The sequence below is a fragment of the Myotis daubentonii genome, chromosome 18 (assembly GCF_963259705.1).
Source record: "Myotis daubentonii chromosome 18, mMyoDau2.1, whole genome shotgun sequence".
In the NCBI taxonomy this organism is placed as follows: domain Eukaryota; kingdom Metazoa; phylum Chordata; class Mammalia; order Chiroptera; family Vespertilionidae; genus Myotis; species Myotis daubentonii.
The window spans coordinates 34,844,825-34,859,221 of NC_081857.1; positions in this window are offsets into that span (position 1 = coordinate 34,844,825).

Consider the following 14,397-nt stretch of genomic DNA (forward strand, 5'->3'; position numbering starts at 1 on the left):
AAAACCAGGCTCCGGCAGGCATCTGCTCCTCCCTCTGCAGGGCCTGCAAGTGTGGGGCCGGCGGCAAAGGCAGGCGGTGTGACCTGGCAGGACAGCCCTCTGCTCCACGGCTACTCCTGCAGGAGGACCCCTGGCCTTTCTGTGTTTAGCACCATCATCCCAAGCAGCTCCCCTTTCTTCAAACATCCCTGGGCCCCTGGCCTTCATCCCTTTGTTCACAGTTTCCTCTGTTAAAATCCCGCTCCTCCTCCAAGATCTGGACCAAATGCACCCTCACCCCCCTCCCCTCCCCATGCGTTCCTACGTCATGTGCTTTCCTTCCTCTGTCCAAGGCCAGAAGGCAGCTCTCCCTCCCCCTCCCCTCCCCTGTGACTCCGCCCCTGGGCCTCTGTGGCTGGGTGACAGCACCACCCAAACGCCTATGGTGGGCATTTCTGGATGGGTATCTCCTTGAGGGCAGGGCTTTTCTATGATGCCAATGTGTACCCTCCCCGGTGCCCGATGCAATGCCTTGTACTTAGAATGTCCTCGAGAAACGTCCGCTGAACGATGGCCCGGCCTTTTTCTAACCAGGCGAGCTGCGTGCAGGAAGCTGGTGTCACAGTGGGCCCGGCTGCAGAATCTTCAGCCGCCTGGGCGCATTTGCTCACCGAGGGCTGCGTTCTGTGGTCACTTCTGCACCCCTGTCTCTCGGTTCCTCCCTCAGATCAGCCGGCTCCTTGTACGCGCCAGCAGCTTCGGCAGAGCTCCCTGGGAACGGGGTTTGCGCACCACCGAGAGCGGTGAGGACGGGAGGGGGTGTTGCCAGTGCTGAGAGATTTTCAGTTCATGCTGTTCTGTTCAGTTAAGCCCTGGGTGATATTTCTTCTTTAGACCTTTACGCTTTTCTGCCAAACAGAAAAAAATGACTCCAACCACTCGCACTCACAGGGGCGAACCGCGGAGAGTAACACGATGAATCTTTTAGCAGAAAGCGGTTGTTTTTCTCCTGGGTGATTCTTAAAGGTCTGTTGTCCTTTGGCCCAGAATTTTATGTTGTGTTGGTGCCGGTTTGTTTTCCGGAGGAGCACATCTCCAGATTGAACATGAAAGGCGTGCGAAGGGGGACTGGCGGCCAAGGCCGGCCACCCAGGGGAGAGCTAATTCCTTGCAGCAAGGGAGATGGGATGACAAGTCCCTGGCTTGCAATTTTGGTTTCCCCTTCTGTTCCAAAACAAAATTGCTTAAATTCCAAACTCCTGTCTTCATCACAATTATTAGTTGGTGAAAGCATGTCTGTATTTAAAGAATATATTTCGTGTTTTTTAGATCTTAAATGTCATTCAGGGATTGGCAAATGCTTTGGGGCCACTACCTTTTTTTAAAAAAAAAATACTCATCCAGGGATAGGTTTATTGATTTTAGAGAGAGAGGAAATGAGAGAGAGAGAGAGAAAGAGAGAGAGAGAGACATTGATGTGAGAGAGAAACATCAGTTGGAAAGGGCCATGACTAGGGGTTAACCCACAACCTTTTGGTGTACAGGACGCCGTGTCAATCAACGGAGCCACCTGGCCAGGGCAGGAGCTGGACCTTGATTAATTAATTAACAGTTTATTTAACCGAATGAGCTGGAAGAGCCAATAGAAACCTGGTTGACTAATTGTGATTCTTTATTGTTGACATTAGCTGTCATCTAATCTTTAGCCAGTACACAGAAATAAGTATGTCCATTTTGTTGGATTAGGAGTTACATTTATGCTTGAAACTATATTTTATACTTGCTTGCTTTCAGACTCTGAAATGAGAAATGTCATTGTAACGTAAACTCTATGAACCATTTGGAATCTCATTTGCTTCTAAGAACAAGGACTTTAATTTACTTAATTCCTTGTCAAGATATAACTCTCTCGTGTCCCCAACCCCTTGCTCTCAGTCACTCAGACCCCTCATCCTGTGGAACCTCTACCTTGCGCGCGCGCGCACACACACACACACACACACACACATACACCTATGTACTCACAAATCCTTTCCCTCTTGTCTCTCAACTAAGTTCCTCTCTGCGGTTTTCCATTCTCAGTAGACTCTGATCTCTGCCTCGAGTGCTAATGGATTAACTTATTTCTCATCCTCCCAAGTCACATACCACATTGCTTCAAATCTAGGGTGTCATCGATCGCAAGATGCTCCCTTAGTTTGTGTGCTGGTAAGAAAAAACAATAATAATTGCAAAAACCCAGAGACTTAAAGTGATGTCCTGCTTGGAAAGGTGTTTAAAGATGAGGCTGTGTGAATGCTGAGTTTTGAAGGCAGCCTTCTGGAGCAAGGCCAGTGGTGGGGTGGCAGGCGTCTCGGCAGGCGGCGGGGGGAGAGGTTGCAGTCAGGTGGTGTTTTGTTGCCACACACATCACATCCTGTCTGTGATGAGGCGCCTGTTTCTTCTGCAGACTGGCTGTGGGTGGAAAGACCCCACACGTAACAGCAAAATAAAGCATAAACACAAAGGCAGGAGTAGATCTGTGTGTGGGAAATGCCCAGCGTCCCGTAACCGTGCTTACATCCCACTGACCGGGGGCGGCAGACGAAGCCGGCCCATGTGGAGTGTTCGGGGAAGACCCTGCAGTCCCTGTCTGCTGAGGCTTCTGGGTAGAGGCTGGAGATAGGAGTTCTAGCTTCTGTTTTGCTGAATTCCAGCCGCAGGGCCCATGGACCTGGGGCTGTGATGTCCAGTCTTTGTCCTCAGTGCTAGAGCCTCTCGGGTGAGGGGAGTGGCGAGGGGCCTTGGGTGTCGACCACAACGGCTCCCCTTGACCTCTGTCTTGGACATTGGCTGTCTGCGACTTCCTAGGCAAAAAAAGAAAGCTTGCAAACCATTGATAGAGACGAACCCTATCCTGTGTTCTACAGGTAAAGTCTCGGATTTATTATTTCACTCCAAAAGGGCAGGTTGTCGAGACTATGTCTCCTGAGGTGGTAGCACCAAGACAGAAAGGCCGCTAGGACACAGGCCGTCGGCTTCCTCTCTCACCCCGGAGACCCACACACTGACAGCAGTTCTCTCAGGGATGTCTGGGTGCCTTGAGGGCTAGTGCACACGGTGGCTGCTGGGAGGACATGATCCCATGATCACACGGCATTACTGTTGATTACCTCGTCATCTGTCACATGACTATTGATCATTTGTGATTCCTGCATTATTTCTCGTCCCCCTCACCTGCCCTGTGACCTTGGTTTCTCCCAGAACGCTCCACGGGGCCTGGGAGTCGAGATGAATCTTCAGCAGGACAGCAGGCCGCCCACTCAGAGTCCCCGGAAACCCCTCCTCATCCAAACGGATCTCCCTCAGGTTCTCTCCTGATGCCCGAGGCCCACCCTGAGGCCTCGGATCTTTCCTTTTCAAGCTCTGGCCCCGATTTAAGCGTAGACCCTCTCAGAAAGGGGGACTACATCTCCGTGAAAGGACATTTTAGACGTTTTTCCGGAAAGGAAGTCCTGGGATATAAGAAGTAATGTTCCGAGTCTGAAAACCCTGCCTGAGGCTTCCCGGGGAGCCATTTGGCACGAACCCCAGGAGCCCTGGCAAACGTTGACCCGGGCAATCCTACTCCTGTGCACAGAACGGAAGACAGACAATTGGTCTAATCGCGAGAGGACTTTGTACACAAGGATGTTTATCAGGGAATCATCTGTGATGGAGTAACTTTGGAAACCACTTGAATGTGAAACATTTGGAAAATGCACTGGCAAATAGGAGCTTATCCACCCAATTAAAGAAAAAATCCCGTCATTAAATATGACAGTTGGGAAGCGTCTGTAATAACCTGGCACAAATACTGGCGCTATGAAAGCGAGAACAGCCCTGCTTCACGTGGGCGTGTGCGCGCTTCATGGCCAGGTGAGAAGAAAGCCATCGCCATGAACTACATACAATACGCGCGTGGCAACTGTGGATTGCCTGGCGGGAGAATTCGAGGAGCTCTTAGAATCGGGTTATTGTCCTCAGTATCTTCAGAATGTGTGAATGGGCCCCAGCCGGTTTGGCTCAGTGGATTGAGCATTGGCCTGCGGACTGAAGGGTCCCGGGTTCCATTCCGGTCAGGGGCACATGCCCAGGTTGCAGGCTCCATCCCCAGTAGGGGGCGCGCAGGAGGCAGCCCATCGGTGATTCTCATCACTGATGTTTCTCTCTCTCTCCCCCTCTCTCTCCCTCTCTGAAATATATATGTCATTTTAAAAGTGTGATGGGCCTGTCATGCTTCTGGGATGCCCTGGGGTTCAACACGCTGCAGGGAAGTGCACAGACTCTTTGGCCCCGCCGGTTTCCGGGCGCCCTGGGAGGTTCTCCGGGAGCTGCGACCACGGTCAGGGGGCGGCTGCGGCTGCCGGCGCACGCGGGGCGGGGACAGCGCTCTCGCTGCAGCTCCTCTGCTCTCCCTGCGGCCGAGGCACGGGTGCGCTTGGAGGCTGAGCTCGGTTTTCTGCAGCCACAGCCCTTGGACCCGCGGCGAAGCGCCGGGCTCTGCGGCAGGACCCTCGGCGGCCGCCGTAGCGCGGAGCCGAACCCGCGGTCCCCGACACCGTGCGACTGCGCATGGGAACCCACCCGAGCTACTCAAGCGTCCTCCGAGCCCGGGGACCGCGCTTCCTCACCTGTAACATGGGCTCCTGCCTCGCGGGCCGCGTGGGGACTGGCGCTGAGCATGCCCCGGAGGTGACGCACGCGCAGTCCCCGAGGATCTGCTCCCAGCGCCGCCCGAGGTGGGCTGCGGCCAGAGGGGCGTGTCCAGATGAGCCCGGCAGGCACCCCCATCTGCACCCGGCTCCCGGGCAGGGCACCCTGGGGGCTCCGCCAGCCCTTTGCATAAGGATGGCGCCTCTGGGTGGTTGAGAGGATGGCGTGAGGTGATGTCTAAAGGGTTGGCACCGAGGCCGATGTGAAAATCAGCCCATTTCTCAGCCGCCACCGCCCTTGACGAGGGGACACCGGGCCGCAGCCGCCTGGTGGGTGTCCGCACTCGTGAGCTGGAGTCGGTAGGTGCGTGGTGAGAAGTGAGCGAGACCTGCACAGAGAACATGCATTTAATTGGGACGGGGAAATGGTGGCAGTTCTGCTTCACTAGGGCGGGCTCTAGGGGCTGCGCGATGGGAAGCGCACACCCTCAGCACCTGGGTGCAGGCGGCAGAGAGGAGGCAGATGCTGTGAGTCCAGGGCCCGAGGGGAGCTGGCCGTGCCCAGGCAGCCAGCAGGGCCCTGCAGGACGGCACCAGCCCTTGCTCATGCATCTGCCCTGCGTGGGGTTTGCGGGTGCTGCACCCATCAGTTCTCACACTCGGGCTCAGAAGCAGGGAGCACAGGTACAGCTTGTTCTGACTGAGCAGACCAAGGGCAGCACAGGATAAGCAGGATCCCTGGAGGCCAGCAGGCGAAGGTCCTGGACTCTCAGGGGAGTGAGGCTCTCCAACGTAGCTTCTTAGAGACAGCCAACTGACGGGCTTGCCTAGTCAGCCCCTCCGCCTCTCGCTGGCCAGTCTGACTTTGCAGAGTCGTAGAGGAAAGAATGGCATGTCCGCATTCCATTGTCCAAATGACAGGTGCTGTGCTTGACTTTACAGCGAACTGCGGTCCCAGCGACGTTTGCAGAGCGCTTTCCCTTCACAGTCATTGCACGAAGTGCTCTCCAGTCTGTAATCTTCACCACCCCTCAGCGTTCTGGCCACTTCCCACGTTGGGACCCTAAGACTCTGAGACGGGGAGGCTTGTTGACGTGCACAGCTAGAAAGCAGAGAGCCGGAATGTGCACCCGGGCTGGTGTCGCCAACACGGTTTGATCTAAACAACTACGCTACCCTGAGTATGCGCCCACTTTTTTTCCTGCTGTCAATCCAATGCTTTCTGTCGCTTAATTTTCGGGGCCTCCACTAAAGCATTTTGCAGAACACATTTTCTGGGTTCTCCACTCCCAGAACCAGGCTTCCTTCACGACCCTTTTACTCATGGCGAGTCTGCCATGAATGCATGCTGGACCTGTGTGCTCAGCACCACCCGCGGCAGGCTTTGGTTAGGGCAGTGATCGGCAACCTGCGGCTTGCGAGCCACCTGCGGCTTGCGAGCCACATGCGGCTCTTTGGCCCCTTGAGTGTGGCTCTTCCACAAAATACTACGTGCAGGCGCGCACGTACAGGGCGATTGAAACTTCGTGGCCCATGCGCAGAAGTTGGTATTTTGTGGAAGAGCCACACTCAAGGGGCCAAAGAGCCACATGTGGCTCACGAGCTGCAGTTCGCCGACCACTGGGTTAGGGCCTTCGGCTGCTGGTCACCTGCTGCCCAGCCAGACCCTCAGGAGGAAGCTTTGGGGTTTCTGCAGTGCCCTGCCTTGGGGTCCTTCCCACCCACCTGTTCTAATGCCTGTACTTCCTCTTCCCCACAAGTTGTTGGGACAAAATGCCCTATGCTTTCACCTTCCTGTGGCTCCAGATGTTGGATTAAAAAAAAAAATCAGCAGAAATGTGGTTATGAGTCAGGGATGTGTCCGTGTGCGCTCGGCTGTGTGTGAAGTCGGTCTCTCGGCACCAGCTACAAATGCGAAGCCGCCGTCTGCCAGGAATCGAGGACACCGTATGCTTGCCTTTCTAGGGCTTCCCGCGAGTTACATAACCGCCCCGACAGCCAGAGGGCAGGAGCAGGCCCAGCCGTGGGAGATGTTCCCAGGGAGGAATGCTGAGGAAGGACTGACCTTGAGGAGACAGGGAGTTCACCGGGCCCGGAATGTTCTCAGCCTCGAGGCTTAAACAAAAACTGTATTCAGAGGGTGAGTGCCCTGTTGAGAACAAGCCCTGTCTGTCTCCCTGCCTTGTCATGGGGGCTTATCAAGGTGAGCCCTGACGCCGTGGGGCACTGGGGATCGAATAGAGAGCTGGGCACAGCTGCCAGGCAGGGCCCGGTAATCCTCCCAGCCATCTCTAATTAGCATGCGGCAGGGCCCGCAGCGTCTGCAGGGCCAGGCAGAGGTGAGATAAGAGCTCCAGCCTCATCTATGCACAGAACCAGGCTGCCGGGGGAAGGAGAGCTGTGGGCAGGGACACAGCCAATCACCATGGCTTATCGGCTTATCGGGGCTCGCTCTGGTCATCCTTGGGGGAAGGAGATCTCTGATTGGTCCCTTCCCGTGGAGGGCCTTGCAGAAAAACACTCTCCCTGCCCCCTATCTTACGTGACCTCAGCTTGTTATTCTTTCAGGCCTCAGTTCAGAGAGCTGAGACCCAGAGCAGCGTTTTTTTTTTAAACGGTAGCTTGTGTAATCAATTTAGTGGGTCACGCCAGCTATTAAAAAAAAATAAATAGAATAGAATATGCACGTACATGAGACATCACAAAGGTCCATGCTGTTTCAGTGGGGAGTACGAAATTAATTCTTAATGAAAGCAAAACAAAACAAAACACCTCTCCCTCCAAGCCTTCTCCCTCCAAGCAGCAGAAACCCTGCCCAATCTGACTGAGACCAGAGAGACACTGATCATCTCACCTGAAGTCCAGAGGTGGGGCAGCCCCCCCAGGTCGCAGATACAGGCTCCATGCCACCCAGGATGCCGGGCCTTCACGGAGGTTTGATCCCCAGGCAGGTGGCAAGGTGGCTGCAGCAGCTCCGTGCCACACCCCAGGGACACCCGTGGGGAGCAGAGGCCGCCTCTTCTGTGTCTCCGGAGAGTTCCCGGGTGATGTTGCTGCTGCGGGACAGGGGGCACCCGGAACTCCAACACCGCCCTCCCCTCCCCCCCGGCTGGGCCCCCTTCCAGAGACCCCGCTGCCGTTGGTCTGGGAGGCGGCCTGGGCGTGGAGAGTGGAAGCTCCCCAGGTGACTGGGCTGTGCAGCCAAGGACCCGGCTTTGGCCCTTGCTGCCTCTTCCCCCGTCCAGCTGGGGGTGCAGAGGGAGACCCGTGTGGGGCAGGGTTGACGAGCCAGGCCTGGAAGCAATGGTGGATCATGGGGTCCTCGCACATTCCCGCTGCGTGGCCGCACCTCGAGGGGGAGCTTGGGAAGTGTGGTCCCCCGGGTGCTCAGCTGCTGCCCGGCCTCCACTCCCTGCTCCTTTGGGACAGTACACCGGACGGACGCCCGTGCGTGTGCACCCACAAGAATCGGGGACGGAGGTGAGCGTGCGTGTGGGGCCGAAGCCACCCATGGCAACGGGGGGTGCTTTTAGGTCCCTAGAGGGCGGCAGCTCAATGTGGTGGGAAGACGCTAACGGGTCAGGGCTCCCTTCCTCAGCCACCTTTTGCGAGTCCCTTCACTGGAGCCTCAGCTCCCCAGCCGTGAAGGAGGGATGGTGCCCATCTCTGTCCGCTTCTTAGGACTCAATGAAAGGAGCGTGAGCCCTGAAGGCAGTGCTGTAGGCACGTGGTCCATGCTCAGTGAGGGCGAGGCCCTTCCCTTAGACAGTGTGCCCTGTGACACCAGAAGTAAGGGGAGGGGGGTGGCCTGAGAGACCGCGGCTCCTCTCCTGGCTCACACGTCGGGGAGAGCTGGCTCGGAGAGTTTTGCCCTCTGTTGTCTGGGAGAGAACCCCACATGAGAGACTAGGTAGGCAGTAGCGGATGAAACTCAGGGGTGGGCAATCATGTCCTCAGATGGCAGTCATTCTAGGCAACATTGCAAACCTCGCAGCCGGTTTTAAATGGAGCGGTTATTCACGCCACAGAACGCGTGTTGGTGAGCAGCTCTTCACACAGTGCAGGCTTCCTGGTGAAAGCAGCTGCGGCGGCAGGGACCTGGCCTTCCCCGGGGCAGGCGGGCGGGCCTTGTTGAGCAGAGCCTGTGTGCTTCCCACACAGTTGAGCTCAGTCCCCAGCAGCTCCTGGGGGCAAACCCATTTGAGTAACGGTTCAGCAGCATGTGCTTAATTTCCAAGAAACTTGCCTTGATCTTATGTTTTAACACCAACGCCCACCCTTCGTGCCGTGTGTGTGTGTGTGTGTGTGTGTGTGTGTGTGTGTGTGTGAAAATACCGCACTCCCCCAGTTCTTGGCCCCAGCACCCGCTTCTGCCACCACGCCGGCATCTCCCCCGGGCTTGCGTCGGAGTGCCAGGCTCGGAGTTGCAGGAGCCTGGATTCTGAGCTCAGCTGTCTGGGTTTGAGGCAGACTCGCCTGCTTCTGTCTCTTATTAGCTGTGTGACTTCAGGCAAGTGACTCCACTTCTCTGAGCCTGTTTTGTGTGCCGTGCAAAAAGCGTTTCCGTTTCATGTCATTCCAGTTGTTTCTGTTTACTTTTGTTGCCTTTGCTTTTGGTGCCAAAACCAAAAAAATGATCACCAAGACACCCTACCGTCACCTATGTTTTCTTCTGGGAGTTGGACGGACCCGGCCCCATGTTCCAGTCTCTCATCCGTTCTGAGTTAACTTTACGGATAGTATAATAGGGATCCGGCTTCATTGTTTTGCATGTGGCTGTCCAGTCTCCCCAGCACCACTCATTGAAGAGACTGTCCTTCCCCATTGTATATTCTCGGTTCCTCTGTCATGGACCACGTGTGTGCGGCCGTATTCCTGGGCTCTCTATGGTGTTGCATGGATCTCTGTGTCTGTGTTTATGCCAATCCCATACATGCCATATTGATGACTGTAGCTCTGTCATATAGTTTGAAATCAGGACACTTGATGCCTCCAGCTTTGTTTTTCTCTCTCAAGAATGCTTTGAGCCCTGACTGGTTTGGCTCAGTGGATAGAGTGCCGGCCTGCGGACTGAAGGGTTCCAGGTTTGATTCCAGTCAAGGGCATGTACCTTGGTCGCAGGCACATCCCCAGTAGGGGACGTGCAGGAGGCAGCTGATTGATGTTTCTCTCTCATCAATGTTTCTGACTCTCTATCCCTTTCCTTTCCTCTCTGTAAAAAATCAATAAAATATTTAAAAAAAAAGAATGCTTTGACATTCCAAGATTGTTTGTGCCCCAAACAAATCTTTTTTTGTTTGTTTTTTGTTCTAGTTTTGTGGAAAATGCTATTGGAATTTGGATAGGGGTCTTGAATCTGTCGTATTTCAACAATATTAATTTTTCCAATCCATGAGCATGGACTATCTTTCCATTATTTGTCTTCTTCCATTTCTTTCATCAGGGTCTTACAGTTTTCAGGGACAGGCCTTCCACCTCCGTGGTTACATTCATTTCTAGGCATTTTATTCTTGATACAATTGCAAATGGCTTGTTTCTTTATTTCTCTTGCTAATAGTTTGTTATGAGTCTATGGAAACCACAGATTTTTTTTGCATATTGATTCTGTATCTTATGACTTTACTGAATTCGTGTATTAGTTCCAACGGTTTTTTTGATGGAGTCACTAGGGTTTTTCCTGTATGTAATACCATGTCATCGTGAAAGTTTGCTTCTTCCTTTTCAGGTTGGGTGCCTTTTATTTCTTTTTTCTTCCCCGCTTGCTCTGGTTAGAACTCCCAATACTGTGTTGAATAAAAGTGTGAAGAGTGGACATTCTTGTCTTGTTCTTGATCTTGGAGGAAAGCTCTTCGTTTCTCACCATTGAGTACGATGTATCTGTGGGTTTGTCACCGATGGCCATTACTATGTAGAGAGATGGTCACTCCATCCCCACTTTGTTGGGAGTTTTTAATCACAGATGGATGTTAAGTTTTGCCAGATGCCTTTTCTGCATCTACGGAGGTTATCATGTGATTGTAATCCCTCATTTGGTTAACGTGTATCACGTTGATTGATTTGCCGAAGTCGAACCATCCTCGCCCCCCCTCCCCGAAATAAATCCCATTTGGTCGTGGTCAATGATATTTTAAATGTGTTGTTGAATTTGGTTTGCTAATATTTTGTTGAGGATTTTCACATTTATATTCATCCGGGATACTGACCTGTAATTTCATTTTCTTGTGCTGACCTTGTTTGGTTTTGGCATCTTGAGAATCCTGGCCTCATAAAATGAGTTTGGAAGTGCTCCCTCCTCTTCGTTTTTTTTTTTTTTTAAAAGAATTTGAGAAGGATTGGTATTAAGTCTTCTTTAAATGTTTGGTAGAATTCGCCGGCGACGCGGCTGGCCCTGGACTTTGCTGGGAGATTTTGAATTACGCATTCAGTATCTTTTCTGGTAATCGGGTTTGTTCAGATTTTCTATTTCTTCAGGACTCAGTCTTGGTAGATGGTGTGTTTTTAGAAATGTACCCATTTCTCCTCAGTTGTCCAATTTGTTGGTGTGTAATTGTTCATACTAATCTCTTATGATCCCTTGCATTCCTCTTGTATTAGTTGTAATGCTTCCCCTTTCGTTTCTGCTTTTATTTGAGGCCTCTGTTTTTCTTGACTCTCGCTAAACTTTTGCCAATTTTGTTTATCTTTTCAAAGGGCCAGCTCTTAGTGTCATTGATCTTTTCTATTTCTTTTTAGTCTCTATTTATTTCTGCTCTAATCTTTGTTATTCCCTTCCTTCTGCTAACTTTGGGCTTCATTTATTCCTTTTCTAGTTCCTTAACATGTGAAGTTAATATATTGTTTATTTGAGATTTTTCTTGTTTCTGGATGGAGTGATGGCTGTTAACTTCCCTTTTAGAACTGCTTTTGCTGCATCCGTAAGTTTTGGTATGTGTATTTCCATTTTCATCTGTCTCAAGGTATTTTTAAAATTTCTCTTTTGGTTTTTGCTTTGCCCCATGGGTTGTTCAGTAGCATGTTGTTTAATCCGCACGTATGTGAATTTCCCAGTTTTCTTCTTGTGATTGATTTCCACTTTCCTATCACTGTGGTCAAAAAAGATACTTGATAGGATATCAGCTCTTCTTAAATTTATTAAGCCCTGCTTTGTGGACTAACATGTGATCCGTTCTGGAGAATGTCCCATGTGCACTTGACCAAGGGGTGTGCCCGGGGCCCCAGACAAAAGCCAGGGCACAGGTGTGTGTGCTAGTTCCCCTCGGGAGATCCTGGTGCTCGGGGGCCTGGCAGAGGGAGGGTGCGAGGATCGTCCCGCATTCGAGGCCCTTCGACGCGTTCAATTAGAAGCCCGCCCCGGCCCCAGCCCTAGCCGTGCAGAGAAGCTAAGAAACAGGCCTCTTTTACAGAAGGACTGGGCTCCTCCACTGTGGCCTCTCGCTGTGCCTGGGGTAGCAGCCCATTTGAGAACTTTCTCCCTGGCTTCCTGGTCTGTGGGACTCGGAGCACTAGCTCCATGGCCACCAGAGCCAGGTGATCTAGAGGGCACTGGGCTAAGAGGAAGATGAGTCCGGGAGGTACTGGCGACCTGGGGTCACAAGGAGGGCAGGTGCAGAGGTGATGCCGCCAGCAGGAGGCGGAGGGGACAGTCCCGCAAGGACAGTGTCCGCCGTCTCCTGAACCCAGGTGCTCAGGCCGAGGCCCTAAGATGAGCAAATGAGCCTGTGCCTCTTCTGCTGCTCTCGGCTGCTCGCCTGAGCTCAGGGCCCAGGGAGCAGGTGCTCGGTTTTCTCTAGTCCCCTGGGCCCGAGCCCCGTTGGTTTTCAAACCTAGAGGTTTTGGGGGCTCGTCTCTCTGGAGCAGGTCTAAAGTTGGGGTACCGATGTGGGGGTCAAACCCTTCGCTTCTTAGGGAGCTCAGAGATGCGGTCGCCACGCCTGGTGGGTTTATGACAAGACTGCGTCTTGGCCTTTCCTACCCGCTTCGATGTAGGATTTTTTGTTCTGTTTTTTTTCCCATTTGCCAGGTGTATAGGAGTTGCTCAGCTAGCTTTTAGGTTTTCCCCAGAGGAAACTGTTCCATACGTAGCTGTAGATTCAGGGTCCGTGGGAGGCTGTGAGTTCAGATCCTCCCCTGTCACCATCTTTAACCGGAACGGCCACCCTTCTCTTTAAATAGGAAGTGGTGGCCGCTGACTGCTGGCTTCCCTCTTTAAAGTAGTGAGCTGAGCGCCAGGGATAAAATGGCAAAGGACAGACAGGCGGCCGGACCTCAGGGAGCTTAGGTTAGAGGCACAGTGGGGGTTACATTAATGACATCACTGAGTAATAAATGGAATTGGGAGCTGCGAGGAAGAAGAGCACTAATAGCTAATAGTCCCAACACCCATCACTTGCCATGCTAATGCCATGAATGAGCCCTTCTCAATACACGCTCATTTCCAACTTGAAAGCCGAGAGAGAGAGAGAGAGAGAGAGAGAGAGAGAGAGAGAGAGAGAGAGAGAGAGAGAGGCTGTCACTTATAGACTGTTAGCAGCCTGGGCATAGATTTCCTTGATTTAGAAAACAGACACAGGTGAGGGCAAAATGTTATCCTATGGCTGCTTGGGTAACAGCGAAGTCGGTAATAAGCTTTTACTGACTCAGAAGCACTGGTTGTGCCAGCTGTTGGGGAGGGGATGGCCTGGTCCGTGTGCTCAGGAATCCAGGGGACACACCCATCAAGAGGCCCAAGGGCCACCATCAGGCGTGCGAAAGCAAGGCCCCCTGAGCCCTTCCCCAGGGCCAGCCTGCACGGTGTCCGGAGGGCCCGTGGGCGTTGGGAGAAAGCCGCTGGGGCACGGTGCTGGGCAGGAAGGGCGATTGACGCCTGGGGAAGCGTGTCCAGCACAGTAGGACTCCCAGCTGTGTGAATGCTGAGCCGATGGGCTGCGTCCGGGGTGCAGGCATGGAGGGTGAAGCGGTGGCCACGTGGAGCTTGGAAGATCGGGGGGAGAACAGCGGTGCCCAGATTTGACACGCGCCAATCACCTGGAAGCCTTACCAGCAGGCTGCGGGGTCCCACCCCTTTCTGATTCGGTCGGAGTTAGAATGTGCCTTTCTAACAGGCTCCCGGGCGATGCTGGTCTTGAGCAAGTGCGTTGAGAGCCACTGGATTAGAGAGGGCCGGAAGGAAGTGGTCCAGTTGGCCACATGCAGATGTGCAGGGCAGCGGTGGCCGCACAGGATTCACTGAGCACCAGCCACTGTGCATCCCTTCACATGGATCTCACCTAATCCTTTAACAACTCTGACCGTCATCTTATTCCAGAGAAAACGAAGTAGAGGCTCCACTCTGTGTCCACTGTCCATGGCTGACAGGGCACGTCTGTCTAGACCAGCGGTTCTCAACCTGTGGGTCGCGACCCCTTTGGCGGTCAAACGACCCTTTCACAGGGGTCGCCTAAGACCATCCTGCATATCAGATATTTACATGATGATTCATAACAGTAGCAACATTACAGTTATGAAGTAGCAACGAAAATAATATTATGGTTGGGTCACAACATGAGGAACTGTATTAAAGGGTCGCGGCATTAGGAAGGTTGAGAACCACAGGCCGTGTTCTCGGCTACCACATTGGAATCAACAGCAACCGAGCGGAGGGGCCCCAGCCAGGCAGGGGCGAGAAGCCTCACCTGACCTCCAGGTTTCTGACAGGGTGACGGGCGTCATTGCCTCGAGTAGGGGTGGGGAACATCCAGTCCTCAGG